The 19449-nt window shown below is 31.7% G+C and overlaps 13 non-coding genes across 13 annotated transcripts; all 13 read left to right on the top strand.

Annotated features, from left to right (window-relative positions):
* Positions 1–237: 237 nt before the first annotated feature.
* TRNAT-CGU (transfer RNA threonine (anticodon CGU)) lies at positions 238–310 on the top strand. Its single transcript has one exon. It is a non-coding gene; the product is annotated as a tRNA-Thr (tRNA).
* Positions 311–1256: 946 nt separating this feature from the next.
* TRNAT-CGU (transfer RNA threonine (anticodon CGU)) lies at positions 1257–1329 on the top strand. The gene has a single exon. It is a non-coding gene; the product is annotated as a tRNA-Thr (tRNA).
* Positions 1330–3293: 1964 nt separating this feature from the next.
* On the top strand, positions 3294–3366 carry TRNAT-CGU (transfer RNA threonine (anticodon CGU)). The gene has a single exon. It is a non-coding gene; the product is annotated as a tRNA-Thr (tRNA).
* Positions 3367–3800: 434 nt separating this feature from the next.
* TRNAT-AGU (transfer RNA threonine (anticodon AGU)) lies at positions 3801–3874 on the top strand. The gene has a single exon. It is a non-coding gene; the product is annotated as a tRNA-Thr (tRNA).
* Positions 3875–5331: 1457 nt separating this feature from the next.
* On the top strand, positions 5332–5404 carry TRNAT-CGU (transfer RNA threonine (anticodon CGU)). Its single transcript has one exon. It is a non-coding gene; the product is annotated as a tRNA-Thr (tRNA).
* Positions 5405–5838: 434 nt separating this feature from the next.
* TRNAT-AGU (transfer RNA threonine (anticodon AGU)) lies at positions 5839–5912 on the top strand. The gene has a single exon. It is a non-coding gene; the product is annotated as a tRNA-Thr (tRNA).
* Positions 5913–7876: 1964 nt separating this feature from the next.
* Positions 7877–7950, top strand: TRNAT-AGU (transfer RNA threonine (anticodon AGU)). The gene has a single exon. It is a non-coding gene; the product is annotated as a tRNA-Thr (tRNA).
* A 1964-nt stretch (positions 7951–9914) lies between these two features.
* TRNAT-AGU (transfer RNA threonine (anticodon AGU)) lies at positions 9915–9988 on the top strand. Its single transcript has one exon. It is a non-coding gene; the product is annotated as a tRNA-Thr (tRNA).
* A 1457-nt stretch (positions 9989–11445) lies between these two features.
* Positions 11446–11518, top strand: TRNAT-CGU (transfer RNA threonine (anticodon CGU)). Its single transcript has one exon. It is a non-coding gene; the product is annotated as a tRNA-Thr (tRNA).
* A 434-nt stretch (positions 11519–11952) lies between these two features.
* On the top strand, positions 11953–12026 carry TRNAT-AGU (transfer RNA threonine (anticodon AGU)). The gene has a single exon. It is a non-coding gene; the product is annotated as a tRNA-Thr (tRNA).
* A 1964-nt stretch (positions 12027–13990) lies between these two features.
* Positions 13991–14064, top strand: TRNAT-AGU (transfer RNA threonine (anticodon AGU)). The gene has a single exon. It is a non-coding gene; the product is annotated as a tRNA-Thr (tRNA).
* A 1964-nt stretch (positions 14065–16028) lies between these two features.
* On the top strand, positions 16029–16102 carry TRNAT-AGU (transfer RNA threonine (anticodon AGU)). The gene has a single exon. It is a non-coding gene; the product is annotated as a tRNA-Thr (tRNA).
* Positions 16103–19084: 2982 nt separating this feature from the next.
* Positions 19085–19158, top strand: TRNAT-AGU (transfer RNA threonine (anticodon AGU)). The gene has a single exon. It is a non-coding gene; the product is annotated as a tRNA-Thr (tRNA).
* Positions 19159–19449: the final 291 nt, after the last annotated feature.

Here is a 19449-nt window from a genome sequence, read left to right as displayed (position 1 = left end):
ATAGCCCTAGATTTGAGCAATATTGATGAATATATGTAAAACCCTCATTTATAAACTATTCAAAATATGGGATTGAGTTTAAAATGTGTTCTTTTTTAATACAACATAGCTATTCTTGTTTACAGATTAGGAATCCTTGCGTGTTTAACATTAGAATACATATTAAGACACGTTAACACAGGCACAGAATTTGATCACCAATACTAAATTAATGATCCCTTCGGTATCACTAAAGTAGGTGCTGTGGCTAAGTGGTTAAAGCGCCTGTCTCGTAAACAGGAAATCCTGAGTTCAAATCTCAGCAGCACCTTATTATTGGTCCTTACATGTAAAAATTATTTTCATCACGCAAATGTTTAATACATTTTAAAAAGAAAAGTGTTGTTCTGTGAACATTAGAATGGGTCATCTTAAATTGAAAAACAAAAAAACGTGGTATTGTGAAGATTTTCAAAGTAATGCTTTGAATGAAAAAGGGAAAAAAGAGTGACAAAGAGCAAAATAGAGATAAAAAATCATTCTAGAGTTGAATTCAAGTAATGCATTCTTAAAGAAGGCATAATTAAAACATTTATGAACAGGATAAGCAATATATCAATGAGGTGTTTATGAATAGGATCAGTATCCTCGTCTACACTATTTGCGTAGTGCGTTTTATGAACTGAGAAATTATTATGAAAGTGAAAAACTCAGGTTTCTCTTGAACACCATATGGCAAACTGTTCCTTAAAGCATTTTAAAGACGGTGCTGTGGCTTAGATGGTTAAAGTGCCTGTCTAGTAAACAGGAGATCCTGAATTCAAATCTCAGCCGTGCCTTGCTTTCCTCATTCTTAAATAAAAAATTATTTTCATTAAGTCGTCCTGCGATTCAATTCAATTAGAAAAGTCTGATTTATCTTTCGGTTGAACAGATCATCTTAAACCTAATAAAAACTGAAAGTGTTTTCAATATTATAGTAACAATACTGTGATTGCAAAATCAAAAAGGTATTTCAATGAGCAAGAGGCAGATGAAATATGACCCTAGATTTGAGCAATATTGATGAATATATGCAAAACACTTATTTATAAACTATTCAAAATATGGGATTGAGTTTAAAATGTGTTCTTTTTTAATACAACATAGCTATTCTTGTTTACAGATTAGGAATCCTTGCGTGTTTAACATTAGAATACATATTAAGACACGTTAACACAGGCACAGAATTTGATCACCAATACTAAATTAATGATCCCTTCGGCATCACTAAAGTAGGTGCTGTGGCTAAGTGGTTAAAGCGCCTGTCTCGTAAACAGGAAATCCTGAGTTCAAATCTCAGCAGCACCTTATTATTGGTCCTTACATGTAAAAATTATTTTCATCACGCAAATGTTTAATACATTTTAAAAAGAAAAGTGTTGTTCTGTGAACATTAGAATGGGTCATCTTAAATTGAAAAACAAAAAAACGTGGTATTGTGAAGATTTTCAAAGTAATGCTTTGAATGAAAAAGGGAAAAAAGAGTGACAAAGAGCAAAATAGAGATAAAAAATCATTCTAGAGTTGAATTCAAGTAATGCATTCTTAAAGAAGGCATAATTAAAACATTTATGAACAGGATAAGCAATATATCAATGAGGTGTTTATGAATAGGATCAGTATCCTCGTCTAAACTATTTGCGTAGTGCGTTTTCTGAACTGAGAAATGATTATGAAAGTGAAAAACTCAGGATTCTCTTGAACACCATATGGCAAACTGTTCCTTAAAGTATTTTCAAGAGGGTGCTGTGGCTTAGCTGGTTAAAGCACCTGTCTAGTAAACAAGAGATACTGAGTTCAAATCTCAGCAGTGCCTTGCTTTCCTCATTCTTAAATAAAAAATTATTTTCAATAAGTCGTCCTTTGATTCAATTAAATTAGAAAAGTCTGATTTATCTTTCGGTTGAACAGATCATCTTAAACCAAATAAAAACTGAAAGTGTTTTCAATATTATAGTAACAATACTGTGATTGCAAAATCAAAAAGGTATTTCAATGAGCAAGAGGCAGATGAAATATAACCCTAGATTTGAGCAATATTGATGAAGATATGTAAAACAATTATTTATAAACTATTCAAAATATGGGATTGAGTTTAAAATGTGTTCTTTTTTAATGCAACATAGCGCTTCTTGTTTACAGATTAGGAATCCTTGCTTGTTTAACATTGGAATACATATTAAGACACTTTAACGCAGGCATAGAATTTGATCACCAATACTAAATTAATGATCCCTTCTGTATCACTAAAGTAGGTGCTGGGGCTAAAGGTTAAAGCACCTGTCTCGTAAACAGGAAATCCTGAGATCAAATGTCAGCAGCACCTTATTATTGGTCCTCACATGTAAAAATAATTTTTATCACGCAAATGTTTAATACATTTTAAAAAGAAAAGTGTTGTTCTGTGAACATTAGAATGGGTCATCTTAAATGGAAAAACAAAAAAAGTGGTATTGTGAAGATTTTCAAAGTAATGCTTTGAATGAAAAAGGGAAAAAAGAGTGACAAAGAGCAAAATAGAGATAAAAAATCATTCTAGAGTTGAATTCAAGTAATTCATTCTTAAAGAAGGCATGAGTAAAACATTTATGAACAAGATAAGCAATATATCAATGAGGTGTTTATGAATAGGATCAGTATCCTCGTCTAAAGTAGTTGAGTAGAGCGTTTTCTGAACTGAGAAATGATTATGAAAGTGAAAAACTCAGGATTCTCTTGAACACCATATGGCAAACTGTTCCTTAAAGCATTTTCAAGAGGGTGCTGTGGCTTAGCTGGTTAAAGCGCCTGTCTAGTAAACAGGAGATCCTGAGTTTAAATCTCAGCAGTGCCTTGCTTTCCTCATTCTTAAATAAAAAACTATATTCATTAAGTCGTCCTGCGATTCAATTCAATTAGAAAAGTCTGATTTATCTTTCGGTTGAACAGATCATCTTAAACCTAATACAAACTGAAAGTGTTTTCAATATTATAGTAACAATACTGTGATTGCAAAAATCAAAAAGGTATTTCAATGAGCAAGAGGCAGATGAAATATGACCCTAGATTTGAGCAATATTGATGAATATATGTAAAAAACTTATTTATAAACTATTCAAAATATGGTATTGAGTTTAAAATGTGTTCTTTTTTAATACAACATAGCTATTCTTGTTTACAGATTAGGAATCCTTGCTTGTTTAACATTAGAATACATATTAAGACACTTTAACACAGGCACAGAAGTTGATCACCAATACTAAATTAATGATCCCTTCTGTATCACTAAAGTAGGTGCTGTGGCTAAGTGGTTAAAGCGCCTGTCTCGTAAACAGGAAATCCTGAGTTCAAATCTCAGCAGCACTTTATTATTGGTCCTTACATGTAAAAATAATTTTCATCACGCAAATGATTAATACATTTTAAAAAGAAAAGTGTTGTTCTGTGAACATTAGAATGGGTCATCTTAAATTGAAAAACTAACAAACGTGGTATTGTGAAGATTTTCAAAGTAATGCTTTGAATGAAAAAGGGAAAAAAGAGTGACAAAGAGCAAAATAGAGATGAAAAATCATTCTAGAGTTGAACTCAAGTAATGCATTCTTAAAGAAGGCATAATTAAAACATTTATGAACAGGATAAGCAATATATCAATGAGGTGTTTATGAATAGGATCAGTATCCTCGTCTAAACTATTTGAGTAGTGCATTTTCTGAACTGAGAAATGATTATGAAAGTGAAAAACTCAGGATTCTCTTGAACACCATATGGCAAACTGTTCCTTACAGCATTTTCAAGAGGGTGCTGTGGCTTAGCTGGTTAAAGCGCCTGTCTAGTAAACAGGAGATCCTGAGTTCAAATCTCAGCAGTGCCTTGCTTTCCTTATTCTTAAATAAAAAACTATTTTCATTAAGTTGTCCTGCGATTCAATTCAATTAGAAAAGTCTGATTTATCTTTCGGTTGAACAGATCGTCTTAAACCTAATAAAAACTGAAAGTGTTTTCAATATTATGGTAACGATACTGTGATTGCAAAATCAAAAAGGTATTTCAATGAGCAAGAGGCAGATGAAATATGACCCTAGATTTCAGCAATATTGATGAATATATGTAAAACACTTATTTGTAAACTATTCAAAATATGGGATTGAGTTTAAAATGTGTTCTTTTTTAAAACAACATAGCTATTCTTGTTTACAGATTAGGAATCCTTGCTTGTTTAACATTAGAATACATATTAAGACACTTTAACACAGGCACAGAATTTGATCACCAATACTAAATTAATGATCCCTTCTGTATCACTAAAGTAGGTGCTGTGGCTAAGTGGTTAAAGCGCCTGTCTCGTAAACAGGAAATCCTGAGTTCAAATCTCAACAGCACTTTAATATTGGTCCTTACATGTAAAAATAATTTTCATCACGCAAATGTTTAATACATTTTAAAAAGAAAAGTGTTGTTCTGTGAACATTAGAATGGGTCATCTTAAATTGAAAAACAAAAAAACGTGGTATTGTGAAGATTTTCAAAGTAATGCTTTGAATGAAAAAGGGAAAAAAGAGTGACAAAGAGCAAAATAGAGATAAAAAATCATTCTAGAGTTGAATTCAAGTAATGCATTCTTAAAAAAGGCATAATTAAAACATTTATGAACAGGATAAGCAATATATCAATGAGGTGTTTATGAATAGGATCAGTATCCTCGTCTAAAGTAGTTGAGTAGAGCGTTTTCTGAACTTAGAAATGATTATGAAAGTGAAAAACTCAGGATTCTCTTGAACACCATATGGCAAACTGTTCCTTAAAGTATTTTCAAGAGGGTGCTGTGGCTTAGCTGGTTAAAGCACCTGTCTAGTAAACAAGAGATACTGAGTTCAAATCTCAGCAGTGCCTTGCTTTCCTCATTCTTAAATAAAAAATTATTTTCAATAAGTCGTCCTTTGATTCAATTAAATTAGAAAAGTCTGATTTATCTTTCGGTTGAACAGATCATCTTAAACCAAATAAAAACTGAAAGTGTTTTCAATATTATAGTAACAATACTGTGATTGCAAAATCAAAAAGGTATTTCAATGAGCAAGAGGCAGATGAAATATAACCCTAGATTTGAGCAATATTGATGAAGATATGTAAAACAATTATTTATAAACTATTCAAAATATGGGATTGAGTTTAAAATGTGTTCTTTTTTAATACAACATAGCTATTCTTGTTTACAGATTAGGAATCCTTGCTTGTTTAACATTAGAATACATATTAAGACACTTTAACACAGGCACAGAAGTTGATCACCAATACTAAATTAATGATCCCTTCTGTATCACTAAAGTAGGTGCTGTGGCTAAGTGGTTAAAGCGCCTGTCTCGTAAACAGGAAATCCTGAGTTCAAATCTCAGCAGCACTTTATTATTGGTCCTTACATGTAAAAATAATTTTCATCACGCAAATGATTAATACATTTTAAAAAGAAAAGTGTTGTTCTGTGAACATTAGAATGGGTCATCTTAAATTGAAAAACTAACAAACGTGGTATTGTGAAGATTTTCAAAGTAATGCTTTGAATGAAAAAGGGAAAAAAGAGTGACAAAGAGCAAAATAGAGATGAAAAATCATTCTAGAGTTGAACTCAAGTAATGCATTCTTAAAGAAGGCATAATTAAAACATTTATGAACAGGATAAGCAATATATCAATGAGGTGTTTATGAATAGGATCAGTATCCTCGTCTAAACTATTTGAGTAGTGCATTTTCTGAACTGAGAAATGATTATGAAAGTGAAAAACTCAGGATTCTCTTGAACACCATATGGCAAACTGTTCCTTACAGCATTTTCAAGAGGGTGCTGTGGCTTAGCTGGTTAAAGCGCCTGTCTAGTAAACAGGAGATCCTGAGTTCAAATCTCAGCAGTGCCTTGCTTTCCTTATTCTTAAATAAAAAACTATTTTCATTAAGTTGTCCTGCGATTCAATTCAATTAGAAAAGTCTGATTTATCTTTCGGTTGAACAGATCATCTTAAACCTAATAAAAACTGAAAGTGTTTTCAATATTATGGTAACGATACTGTGATTGCAAAATCAAAAAGGTATTTCAATGAGCAAGAGGCAGATGAAATATGACCCTAGATTTCAGCAATATTGATGAATATATGTAAAACACTTATTTGTAAACTATTCAAAATATGGGATTGAGTTTAAAATGTGTTCTTTTTTAAAACAACATAGCTATTCTTGTTTACAGATTAGGAATCCTTGCTTGTTTAACATTAGAATACATATTAAGACACTTTAACACAGGCACAGAATTTGATCACCAATACTAAATTAATGATCCCTTCTGTATCACTAAAGTAGGTGCTGTGGCTAAGTCGTTAAAGCGCCTCTCTCGTAAACAGGAAATCCTGAGTTCAAATCTCAGCAGCACCTTATTATTGGTCCTTACATGTAAAAATAATTTTCATCACGCAAATGTTTAATACATTTTAAAAAGAAAAGTGTTGTTCTGTGAACATTAGAATGGGTCATCTTAAATTGAAAAACAAAAAAACGTGGTATTGTGAAGATTTTCAAAGTAATGCTTTGAATGAAAAAGGGAAAAAAGAGTGACAAAGAGCAAAATAGAGATAAAAAATCATTCAAGAGTTGAATTCAAGTAATGCATTCTTAAAAAAGGCATAATTAAAACATTTATGAACAGGATAAGCAATATATCAATGAGGTGTTTATGAATAGGATCAGTATCCTCGTCTAAAGTAGTTGAGTAGAGCGTTTTCTGAACTTAGAAATGATTATGAAAGTGAAAAACTCAGGATTCTCTTGAACACCATATGGCAAACTGTTCCTTAAAGTATTTTCAAGAGGGTGCTGTGGCTTAGCTGGTTAAAGCACCTGTCTAGTAAACAAGAGATACTGAGTTCAAATCTCAGCAGTGCCTTGCTTTCCTCATTCTTCAATAAAAAATTATTTTCAATAAGTCGTCCTTTGATTCAATTAAATTAGAAAAGTCTGATTTATCTTTCGGTTGAACAGATCATCTTAAACCAAATAAAAACTGAAAGTGTTTTCAATATTATAGTAACAATACTGTGATTGCAAAATCAAAAAGGTATTTCAATGAGCAAGAGGCAGATAAAATATAACCCTAGATTTGAGCAATATTGATGAAGATATGTAAAACAATTATTTATAAACTATTCAAAATATGGGATTGAGTTTAAAATGTGTTCTTTTTTAATGCAACATAGCGCTTCTTGTTTACAGATTAGGAATCCTTGCTTGTTTAACATTGGAATACATATTAAGACACTTTAACGCAGGCATAGAATTTGATCACCAATACTAAATTAATGATCCCTTCTGTATCACTAAAGTAGGTGCTGGGGCTAAGAGGTTAAAGCACTTGTCTCGTAAACAGGAAATCCTGAGTTCAAATGTCAGCAGCACCTTATTATTGGTCCTCACATGTAAAAATAATTTTTATCACGCAAATGTTTAATACATTTTAAAAAGAAAAGTGTTGTTCTGTGAACATTAGAATGGGTCATCTTAAATTGAAAAACTAACAAACGTGGTATTGTGAAGATTTTCAAAGTAATGCTTTGAATGAAAAAGGGAAAAAAGAGTGACAAAGAGCAAAATAGAGATGAAAAATCATTCTAGAGTTGAACTCAAGTAATGCATTCTTAAAGAAGGCATAATTAAAACATTTATGAACAGGATAAGCAATATATCAATGAGGTTTTTATGAATAGGATCAGTATCCTCGTCTAAACTATTTGAGTAGTGCATTTTCTGAACTGAGAAATGATTATGAAAGTGAAAAACTCAGGATTCTCTTGAACACCATATGGCAAACTGTTCCTTACAGCATTTTCAAGAGGGTGCTGTGGCTTAGCTGGTTAAAGCGCCTGTCTAGTAAACAGGAGATCCTGAGTTCAAATCTCAGCAGTGCCTTGCTTTCCTTATTCTTAAATAAAAAACTATTTTCATTAAGTTGTCCTGCGATTCAATTCAATTAGAAAAGTCTGATTTATCTTTCGGTTGAACAGATCATCTTAAACCTAATAAAAACTGAAAGTGTTTTCAATATTATGGTAACGATACTGTGATTGCAAAATCAAAAAGGTATTTCAATGAGCAAGAGGCAGATGAAATATGACCCTAGATTTCAGCAATATTGATGAATATATGTAAAACACTTATTTGTAAACTATTCAAAATATGGGATTGAGTTTAAAATGTGTTCTTTTTTAAAACAACATAGCTATTCTTGTTTACAGATTAGGAATCCTTGCTTGTTTAACATTAGAATACATATTAAGACACTTTAACACAGGCACAGAATTTGATCACCAATACTAAATTAATGATCCCTTCTGTATCACTAAAGTAGGTGCTGTGGCTAAGTGGTTAAAGCGCCTCTCTCGTAAACAGGAAATCCTGAGTTCAAATCTCAGCAGCACCTTATTATTGGTCCTTACATGTAAAAATAATTTTCATCACGCAAATGTTTAATACATTTTAAAAAGAAAAGTGTTGTTCTGTGAACATTAGAATGGGTCATCTTAAATTGAAAAACTAAAAAACGTGGTATTGTGAAGATTTTCAAAGTAATGCTTTGAATGAAAAAGGGAAAAAAGAGTGACAAAGAGCAAAATAGAGATAAAAAATCATTCTTGAGTTGAATTCAAGTAATGCATTCTTAAAGAAGGCATAATTAAAACATTTATGAACAGGATAAGCAATATATCAATGAGGTGTTTATCAATAGGATCAGTATCCTCGTCTAAACTATTTGAGTAGTGCGTTTTCGGAACTGAGAAATAATTATGAAAGTGAAAACCTCAGGTTTCTCTCGAACACCATATGGCAAACTGTTCGTTAAAGCACGTTCAAGAGGGTATTGTGGCTTAGCTGGTTAAAGCACCTGTCCAGTAAACAAGAGATCCTGAGTTCAAATCTCAGCAGTGCCTTGCTTTCCTCATTCCTAAATAAAAAATTATTTTCATTAAGTCGTCCTGCGATTCAATTAAATTAGAAAAGTCTGATTTATCTTTCGGTTGAACAGATCATCTTAAACCTAATAAAAACTGAAAGTGTTTTCAATATTATATTAACAATACTGTGATTGCAAAATCAAAAAGGTATTTCAATGAGCAAGAGGCAGATGAAATATAACCCTAGATTTGAGCAATATTGATGAATATATGTAAAACACTTATTTATAAACTATTCAAAATATGGGATTGACTTTAAAATGTGTTCTTTTTTAATACAACATAGCTATTCTTGTTTACATATTAGGAATCCTTGCGTGTTTAACATTAGAATACATATTAAGACACGTTAACACAGGCACAGAATTTGATCACCAATACTAAATTAATGATCCCTTCAGTATCACTAAAGTAGGTGTTGTGGCTAAGTGGTTAAAGTGCCTGTCTCGTAAACAGGAAATCCTGAGTTCATATCTCAGCAGCACCTTATTATTGGTCCTTACATGTAAAAATAATTTTCATCACGCAAATGTTTACTACATTTTAAAAAGAAAAGTGTTGTTCTGTGAACATTAGAATGGGTCATCTTAAATTGAAAAACAAAAAAACATGGTATTGTGAAGATTTTCAAAGCAATGCTTTGAATGAAAAAGGGAAAAAAGAGTGACAAAGAGCAAAATAGAGATAAAAAATCATTCTAGAGTTGAATTCAAGTAATGCATTCTTAAAGAAGGCATGATTAAAACATTTATGAACAGGATAAGCAATATAGCAATGAGGTGTTTATGAATAGGATCAGTATCCTCGTCTAAACTATTTGAGTAGTGCATTTTCTGAACTGAGAAATGATTATGAAAGTGAAAAACTCAGGATTCTCTTGAACACCATATGGCAAACTGTTCCTTACAGCATTTTCAAGAGGGTGCTGTGGCTTAGCTGGTTAAAGCGCCTGTCTAGTAAACAGGAGATCCTGAGTTCAAATCTCAGCAGTGCCTTGCTTTCCTTATTCTTAAATAAAAAACTATTTTCATTAAGTTGTCCTGCGATTCAATTCAATTAGAAAAGTCTGATTTATCTTTCGGTTGAACAGATCATCTTAAACCTAATAAAAACTGAAAGTGTTTTCAATATTATGGTAACGATACTGTGATTGCAAAATCAAAAAGGTATTTCAATGAGCAAGAGGCAGATGAAATATGACCCTAGATTTCAGCAATATTGATGAATATATGTAAAACACTTATTTGTAAACTATTCAAAATATGGGATTGAGTTTAAAATGTGTTCTTTTTTAAAACAACATAGCTATTCTTGTTTACAGATTAGGAATCCTTGCTTGTTTAACATTAGAATACATATTAAGACACTTTAACACAGGCACAGAATTTGATCACCAATACTAAATTAATGATCCCTTCTGTATCACTAAAGTAGGTGCTGTGGCTAAGTGGTTAAAGCGCCTGTCTCGTAAACAGGAAATCCTGAGTTCAAATCTCAACAGCACTTTAATATTGGTCCTTACATGTAAAAATAATTTTCATCACGCAAATGTTTAATACATTTTAAAAAGAAAAGTGTTGTTCTGTGAACATTAGAATGGGTCATCTTAAATTGAAAAACAAAAAAACGTGGTATTGTGAAGATTTTCAAAGTAATGCTTTGAATGAAAAAGGGAAAAAAGAGTGACAAAGAGCAAAATAGAGATAAAAAATCATTCTAGAGTTGAATTCAAGTAATGCATTCTTAAAAAAGGCATAATTAAAACATTTATGAACAGGATAAGCAATATATCAATGAGGTGTTTATGAATAGGATCAGTATCCTCGTCTAAAGTAGTTGAGTAGAGCGTTTTCTGAACTTAGAAATGATTATGAAAGTGAAAAACTCAGGATTCTCTTGAACACCATATGGCAAACTGTTCCTTAAAGTATTTTCAAGAGGGTGCTGTGGCTTAGCTGGTTAAAGCACCTGTCTAGTAAACAAGAGATACTGAGTTCAAATCTCAGCAGTGCCTTGCTTTCCTCATTCTTAAATAAAAAATTATTTTCAATAAGTCGTCCTTTGATTCAATTAAATTAGAAAAGTCTGATTTATCTTTCGGTTGAACAGATCATCTTAAACCAAATAAAAACTGAAAGTGTTTTCAATATTATAGTAACAATACTGTGATTGCAAAATCAAAAAGGTATTTCAATGAGCAAGAGGCAGATGAAATATAACCCTAGATTTGAGCAATATTGATGAAGATATGTAAAACAATTATTTATAAACTATTCAAAATATGGGATTGAGTTTAAAATGTGTTCTTTTTTAATACAACATAGCTATTCTTGTTTACAGATTAGGAATCCTTGCTTGTTTAACATTAGAATACATATTAAGACACTTTAACACAGGCACAGAAGTTGAACACCAATACTAAATTAATGATCCCTTCTGTATCACTAAAGTAGGTGCTGTGGCTAAGTGGTTAAAGCGCCTGTCTCGTAAACAGGAAATCCTGAGTTCAAATCTCAGCAGCACTTTATTATTGGTCCTTACATGTAAAAATAATTTTCATCACGCAAATGATTAATACATTTTAAAAAGAAAAGTGTTGTTCTGTGAACATTAGAATGGGTCATCTTAAATTGAAAAACTAACAAACGTGGTATTGTGAAGATTTTCAAAGTAATGCTTTGAATGAAAAAGGGAAAAAAGAGTGACAAAGAGCAAAATAGAGATGAAAAATCATTCTAGAGTTGAACTCAAGTAATGCATTCTTAAAGAAGGCATAATTAAAACATTTATGAACAGGATAAGCAATATATCAATGAGGTGTTTATGAATAGGATCAGTATCCTCGTCTAAACTATTTGAGTAGTGCATTTTCTGAACTGAGAAATGATTATGAAAGTGAAAAACTCAGGATTCTCTTGAACACCATATGGCAAACTGTTCCTTACAGCATTTTCAAGAGGGTGCTGTGGCTTAGCTGGTTAAAGCGCCTGTCTAGTAAACAGGAGATCCTGAGTTCAAATCTCAGCAGTGCCTTGCTTTCCTTATTCTTAAATAAAAAACTATTTTCATTAAGTTGTCCTGCGATTCAATTCAATTAGAAAAGTCTGATTTATCTTTCGGTTGAACAGATCATCTTAAACCTAATAAAAACTGAAAGTGTTTTCAATATTATGGTAACGATACTGTGATTGCAAAATCAAAAAGGTATTTCAATGAGCAAGAGGCAGATGAAATATGACCCTAGATTTCAGCAATATTGATGAATATATGTAAAACACTTATTTGTAAACTATTCAAAATATGGGATTGAGTTTAAAATGTGTTCTTTTTTAAAACAACATAGCTATTCTTGTTTACAGATTAGGAATCCTTGCTTGTTTAACATTAGAATACATATTAAGACACTTTAACACAGGCACAGAATTTGATCACCAATACTAAATTAATGATCCCTTCTGTATCACTAAAGTAGGTGCTGTGGCTAAGTCGTTAAAGCGCCTCTCTCGTAAACAGGAAATCCTGAGTTCAAATCTCAGCAGCACCTTATTATTGGTCCTTACATGTAAAAATAATTTTCATCACGCAAATGTTTAATACATTTTAAAAAGAAAAGTGTTGTTCTGTGAACATTAGAATGGGTCATCTTAAATTGAAAAACAAAAAAACGTGGTATTGTGAAGATTTTCAAAGTAATGCTTTGAATGAAAAAGGGAAAAAAGAGTGACAAAGAGCAAAATAGAGATAAAAAATCATTCAAGAGTTGAATTCAAGTAATGCATTCTTAAAAAAGGCATAATTAAAACATTTATGAACAGGATAAGCAATATATCAATGAGGTGTTTATGAATAGGATCAGTATCCTCGTCTAAAGTAGTTGAGTAGAGCGTTTTCTGAACTTAGAAATGATTATGAAAGTGAAAAACTCAGGATTCTCTTGAACACCATATGGCAAACTGTTCCTTAAAGTATTTTCAAGAGGGTGCTGTGGCTTAGCTGGTTAAAGCACCTGTCTAGTAAACAAGAGATACTGAGTTCAAATCTCAGCAGTGCCTTGCTTTCCTCATTCTTCAATAAAAAATTATTTTCAATAAGTCGTCCTTTGATTCAATTAAATTAGAAAAGTCTGATTTATCTTTCGGTTGAACAGATCATCTTAAACCAAATAAAAACTGAAAGTGTTTTCAATATTATAGTAACAATACTGTGATTGCAAAATCAAAAAGGTATTTCAATGAGCAAGAGGCAGATAAAATATAACCCTAGATTTGAGCAATATTGATGAAGATATGTAAAACAATTATTTATAAACTATTCAAAATATGGGATTGAGTTTAAAATGTGTTCTTTTTTAATGCAACATAGCGCTTCTTGTTTACAGATTAGGAATCCTTGCTTGTTTAACATTGGAATACATATTAAGACACTTTAACGCAGGCATAGAATTTGATCACCAATACTAAATTAATGATCCCTTCTGTATCACTAAAGTAGGTGCTGGGGCTAAGAGGTTAAAGCACTTGTCTCGTAAACAGGAAATCCTGAGTTCAAATGTCAGCAGCACCTTATTATTGGTCCTCACATGTAAAAATAATTTTTATCACGCAAATGTTTAATACATTTTAAAAAGAAAAGTGTTGTTCTGTGAACATTAGAATGGGTCATCTTAAATTGAAAAACTAACAAACGTGGTATTGTGAAGATTTTCAAAGTAATGCTTTGAATGAAAAAGGGAAAAAAGAGTGACAAAGAGCAAAATAGAGATGAAAAATCATTCTAGAGTTGAACTCAAGTAATGCATTCTTAAAGAAGGCATAATTAAAACATTTATGAACAGGATAAGCAATATATCAATGAGGTGTTTATGAATAGGATCAGTATCCTCGTCTAAACTATTTGAGTAGTGCATTTTCTGAACTGAGAAATGATTATGAAAGTGAAAAACTCAGGATTCTCTTGAACACCATATGGCAAACTGTTCCTTACAGCATTTTCAAGAGGGTGCTGTGGCTTAGCTGGTTAAAGCGCCTGTCTAGTAAACAGGAGATCCTGAGTTCAAATCTCAGCAGTGCCTTGCTTTCCTTATTCTTAAATAAAAAACTATTTTCATTAAGTTGTCCTGCGATTCAATTCAATTAGAAAAGTCTGATTTATCTTTCGGTTGAACAGATCATCTTAAACCTAATAAAAACTGAAAGTGTTTTCAATATTATGGTAACGATACTGTGATTGCAAAATCAAAAAGGTATTTCAATGAGCAAGAGGCAGATGAAATATGACCCTAGATTTCAGCAATATTGATGAATATATGTAAAACACTTATTTGTAAACTATTCAAAATATGGGATTGAGTTTAAAATGTGTTCTTTTTTAAAACAACATAGCTATTCTTGTTTACAGATTAGGAATCCTTGCTTGTTTAACATTAGAATACATATTAAGACACTTTAACACAGGCACAGAATTTGATCACCAATACTAAATTAATGATCCCTTCTGTATCACTAAAGTAGGTGCTGTGGCTAAGTGGTTAAAGCGCCTCTCTCGTAAACAGGAAATCCTGAGTTCAAATCTCAGCAGCACCTTATTATTGGTCCTTACATGTAAAAATAATTTTCATCACGCAAATGTTTAATACATTTTAAAAAGAAAAGTGTTGTTCTGTGAACATTAGAATGGGTCATCTTAAATTGAAAAACTAAAAAACGTGGTATTGTGAAGATTTTCAAAGTAATGCTTTGAATGAAAAAGGGAAAAAAGAGTGACAAAGAGCAAAATAGAGATAAAAAATCATTCTTGAGTTGAATTCAAGTAATGCATTCTTAAAGAAGGCATAATTAAAACATTTATGAACAGGATAAGCAATATATCAATGAGGTGTTTATCAATAGGATCAGTATCCTCGTCTAAACTATTTGAGTAGTGCGTTTTCGGAACTGAGAAATAATTATGAAAGTGAAAACCTCAGGTTTCTCTCGAACACCATATGGCAAACTGTTCGTTAAAGCACGTTCAAGAGGGTATTGTGGCTTAGCTGGTTAAAGCACCTGTCCAGTAAACAAGAGATCCTGAGTTCAAATCTCAGCAGTGCCTTGCTTTCCTCATTCCTAAATAAAAAATTATTTTCATTAAGTCGTCCTGCGATTCAATTCAATTAGAAAAGTCTGATTTATCTTTCGGTTGAACAGATCATCTTAAACCTAATAAAAACTGAAAGTGTTTTCAATATTATATTAACAATACTGTGATTGCAAAATCAAAAAGGTATTTCAATGAGCAAGAGGCAGATGAAATATAACCCTAGATTTGAGCAATATTGATGAATATATGTAAAACACTTATTTATAAACTATTCAAAATATGGGATTGACTTTAAAATGTGTTCTTTTTTAATACAACATAGCTATTCTTGTTTACATATTAGGAATCCTTGCGTGTTTAACATTAGAATACATATTAAGACACGTTAACACAGGCACAGAATTTGATCACCAATACTAAATTAATGATCCCTTCAGTATCACTAAAGTAGGTGCTGTGGCTAAGTGGTTAAAGTGCCTGTCTCGTAAACAGGAAATCCTGAGTTCATATCTCAGCAGCACCTTATTATTGGTCCTTACATGTAAAAATAATTTTCATCACGCAAATGTTTACTACATTTTAAAAAGAAAAGTGTTGTTCTGTGAACATTAGAATGGGTCATCTTAAATTGAAAAACAAAAAAACATGGTATTGTGAAGATTTTCAAAGCAATGCTTTGAATGAAAAAGGGAAAAAAGAGTGACAAAGAGCAAAATAGAGATAAAAAATCATTCTAGAGTTGAATTCAAGTAATGCATTCTTAAAGAAGGCATGATTAAAACATTTATGAACAGGATAAGCAATATAGCAATGAGGTGTTTATGAATAGGATCAGTATCCTCGTCAAAAGTAGTTGAGTAGAGCGTTTTCTGAACTGAGAAATGATTATGAAAGTGAAAAACTCAGGATTCTCTTGAACACCATATGGCAAACTGTTCCTTAAAGCATTTTCAAGAGGGTGCTGTGGCTTAGCTGGTTAAAGCGCCTGTCTAGTAAACAGGAGATCCTGAGTTCAAATCTCAGCAGTGCCTTGCTTTCCTCATTTTTAAATAAAAAATTATTTTCATTAAGTCGTCCTGCGATTCAATTAAATTAGAAAAGTCTGATTTATCTTTCGGTTGAACAGATCATCTTAAACCTAATAAAAACTGAAAGTGTTTTCAATATTATAGTAACGATACTGTGATTACAAAATCAAAAAGGTATTTCAATGAGCAAGAGGCAGATGAAATATGACCCTAGATTTCAGCAATATTGATGAATATATGTAAAACACTTATTTGTAAACTATTCAAAATATGGGATTGAGTTTAAAATGTGTTCTTTTTTAATACAACATAGCTATTCTTGTTTACAGATTAGGAATCCTTGCTTGTTTAACATTAGAATACATATTAAGACACTTTAACACAGGCACAGAATTTGATCACCAATACTAAATTAATGATCCCTTCTGTATCACTAAAGTAGGTGCTGTGGCTAAGTGGTTAAAGCGCCTGTCTCGTGAACAGGAAATCCTGAGTTCAAATCTCAACAGCACTTTAATATTGGTCCTTACATGTAAAAATAATTTTCATCACGCAAATGTTTAATACATTTTAAAAAGAAAAGTGTTGTTCTGTGAACATTAGAATGGGTCATCTTAAATTGAAAAACAAAAAAACGTGGTATTGTGAAGATTTTCAAAGTAATGCTTTGAATGAAAAAGGGAAAAAAAATGACAAAGAGCAAAATAGAGATAAAAAATCATTCTAGAGTTGAATTTAAGTAATGCATTCTTAAAGAAGGCATAATTAAAACATTTATGAACAGGATAAGCAATATATCAATGAGGTGTTTATGAATAGGATCAGTATCCTCGTCTAAAGTAGTTGAGTAGAGCGTTTTCTGAACTTAGAAATGATTATGAAAGTGAAGAACTCAGGATTCTCTTGAACACCATATGGCAAACTGTTCCTTAAAGCATTTTCAAGAGGGTGCTGTGGCTTAGCTGTTTAAAGTGCCTGTCTAGTAAACAGGAGATCCTGAGCTCAAATCTCTGCAGTGCCTTGCTTTCCTCATTCCTAAATAAAAAATTATTTTCATTAAGTCGTCCTGCGATTCAATTCAATTAGAAAAGTCTGATTTATCTTTCGGTTGAACAGATCATCTTAAACCTAATAAAAACTGAAAGTGTTTTCAATATTATGGTAACGATACTGTGATTGCAAAATCAAAAAGGTATTTCAATGAGCAAGAGGCAGATGAAATATGACCCTAGATTTCAGCAATATTGATGAATATATGTAAAACACTTATTTGTAAACTATTCAAAATATGGGATTGAGTTTAAAATGTGTTCTTTTTTAAAACAACATAGCTATTCTTGTTTACAGATTAGGAATCCTTGCTTGTTTAACATTAGAATACATATTAAGACACTTTAACACAGGCACAGAATTTGATCACCAATACTAAATTAATGATCCCTTCTGTATCACTAAAGTAGGTGCTGTGGCTAAGTGGTTAAAGCGCCTCTCTCGTAAACAGGAAATCCTGAGTTCAAATCTCAGCAGCACCTTATTATTGGTCCTTACATGTAAAAATAATTTTCATCACGCAAATGTTTAATACATTTTAAAAAGAAAAGTGTTGTTCTGTGAACATTAGAATGGGTCATCTTAAATTGAAAAACTAAAAAACGTGGTATTGTGAAGATTTTCAAAGTAATGCTTTGAATGAAAAAGGGAAAAAAGAGTGACAAAGAGCAAAATAGAGATAAAAAATCATTCTTGAGTTGAATTCAAGTAATGCATTCTTAAAGAAGGCATAATTAAAACATTTATGAACAGGATAAGCAATATATCAATGAGGTGTTTATCAATAGGATCAGTATCCTCGTCTAAACTATTTGAGTAGTGCGTTTTCGGAACTGAGAAATAATTATGAAAGTGAAAACCTCAGGTTTCTCTCGAACACCATATGGCAAACTGTTCGTTAAAGCACGTTCAAGAGGGTATTGTGGCTTAGCTGGTTAAAGCACCTGTCCAGTAAACAAGAGATCCTGAGTTCAAATCTCAGCAGTGCCTTGCTTTCCTCATTCCTAAATAAAAAATTATTTTCATTAAGTCGTCCTGCGATTCAATTCAATTAGAAAAGTCTGATTTATCTTTCGGTTGAACAGATCATCTTAAACCTAATAAAAACTGAAAGTGTTTTCAATATTATATTAACAATACTGTGATTGCAAAATCAAAAAGGTATTTCAATGAGCAAGAGGCAGATGAAATATAACCCTAGATTTGAGCAATATTGATGAATATATGTAAAACACTTATTTATAAACTATTCAAAATATGGGATTGACTTTAAAATGTGTTCTTTTTTAATACAACATAGCTATTCTTGTTTACATATTAGGAATCCTTGCGTGTTTAACATTAGAATACATATTAAGACACGTTAACACAGGCACAGAATTTGATCACCAATACTAAATTAATGATCCCTTCAGTATCACTAAAGTAGGTGCTGTGGCTAAGTGGTTAAAGTGCCTGTCTCGTAAACAGGAAATCCTGAGTTCATATCTCAGCAGCACCTTATTATTGGTCCTTACATGTAAAAATAATTTTCATCACGCAAATGTTTACTACATTTTAAAAAGAAAAGTGTTGTTCTGTGAACATTAGAATGGGTCATCTTAAATTGAAAAACAAAAAAACATGGTATTGTGAAGATTTTCAAAGCAATGCTTTGAATGAAAAAGGGAAAAAAGAGTGACAAAGAGCAAAATAGAGATAAAAAATCATTCTAGAGTTGAATTCAAGTAATGCATTCTTAAAGAAGGCATGATTAAAACATTTATGAACAGGATAAGCAATATAGCAATGAGGTGTTTATGAATAGGATCAGTATCCTCGTCAAAAGTAGTTGAGTAGAGCGTTTTCTGAACTGAGAAATGATTATGAAAGTGAAAAACTCAGGATTCTCTTGAACACCATATGGCAAACTGTTCCTTAAAGCATTTTCAAGAGGGTGCTGTGGCTTAGCTGGTTAAAGCGCCTGTCTAGTAAACAGGAGATCCTGAGTTCAAATCTCAGCAGTGCCTTGCTTTCCTCATTTTTAAATAAAAAATTATTTTCATTAAGTCGTCCTGCGATTCAATTAAATTAGAAAAGTCTGATTTATCTTTCGGTTGAACAGATCATCTTAAACCTAATAAAAACTGAAAGTGTTTTCAATATTATAGTAACGATACTGTGATTACAAAATCAAAAAGGTATTTCAATGAGCAAGAGGCAGATGAAATATGACCCTAGATTTCAGCAATATTGATGAATATATGTAAAACACTTATTTGTAAACTATTCAAAATATGGGATTGAGTTTAAAATGTGTT

Source organism: Triturus cristatus, chromosome 8 (genome assembly GCF_964204655.1).
Source record: "Triturus cristatus chromosome 8, aTriCri1.1, whole genome shotgun sequence".
NCBI lineage: Eukaryota > Metazoa > Chordata > Amphibia > Caudata > Salamandridae > Triturus > Triturus cristatus.
This window is presented reverse-complemented; position numbering and strand designations above follow the sequence as displayed.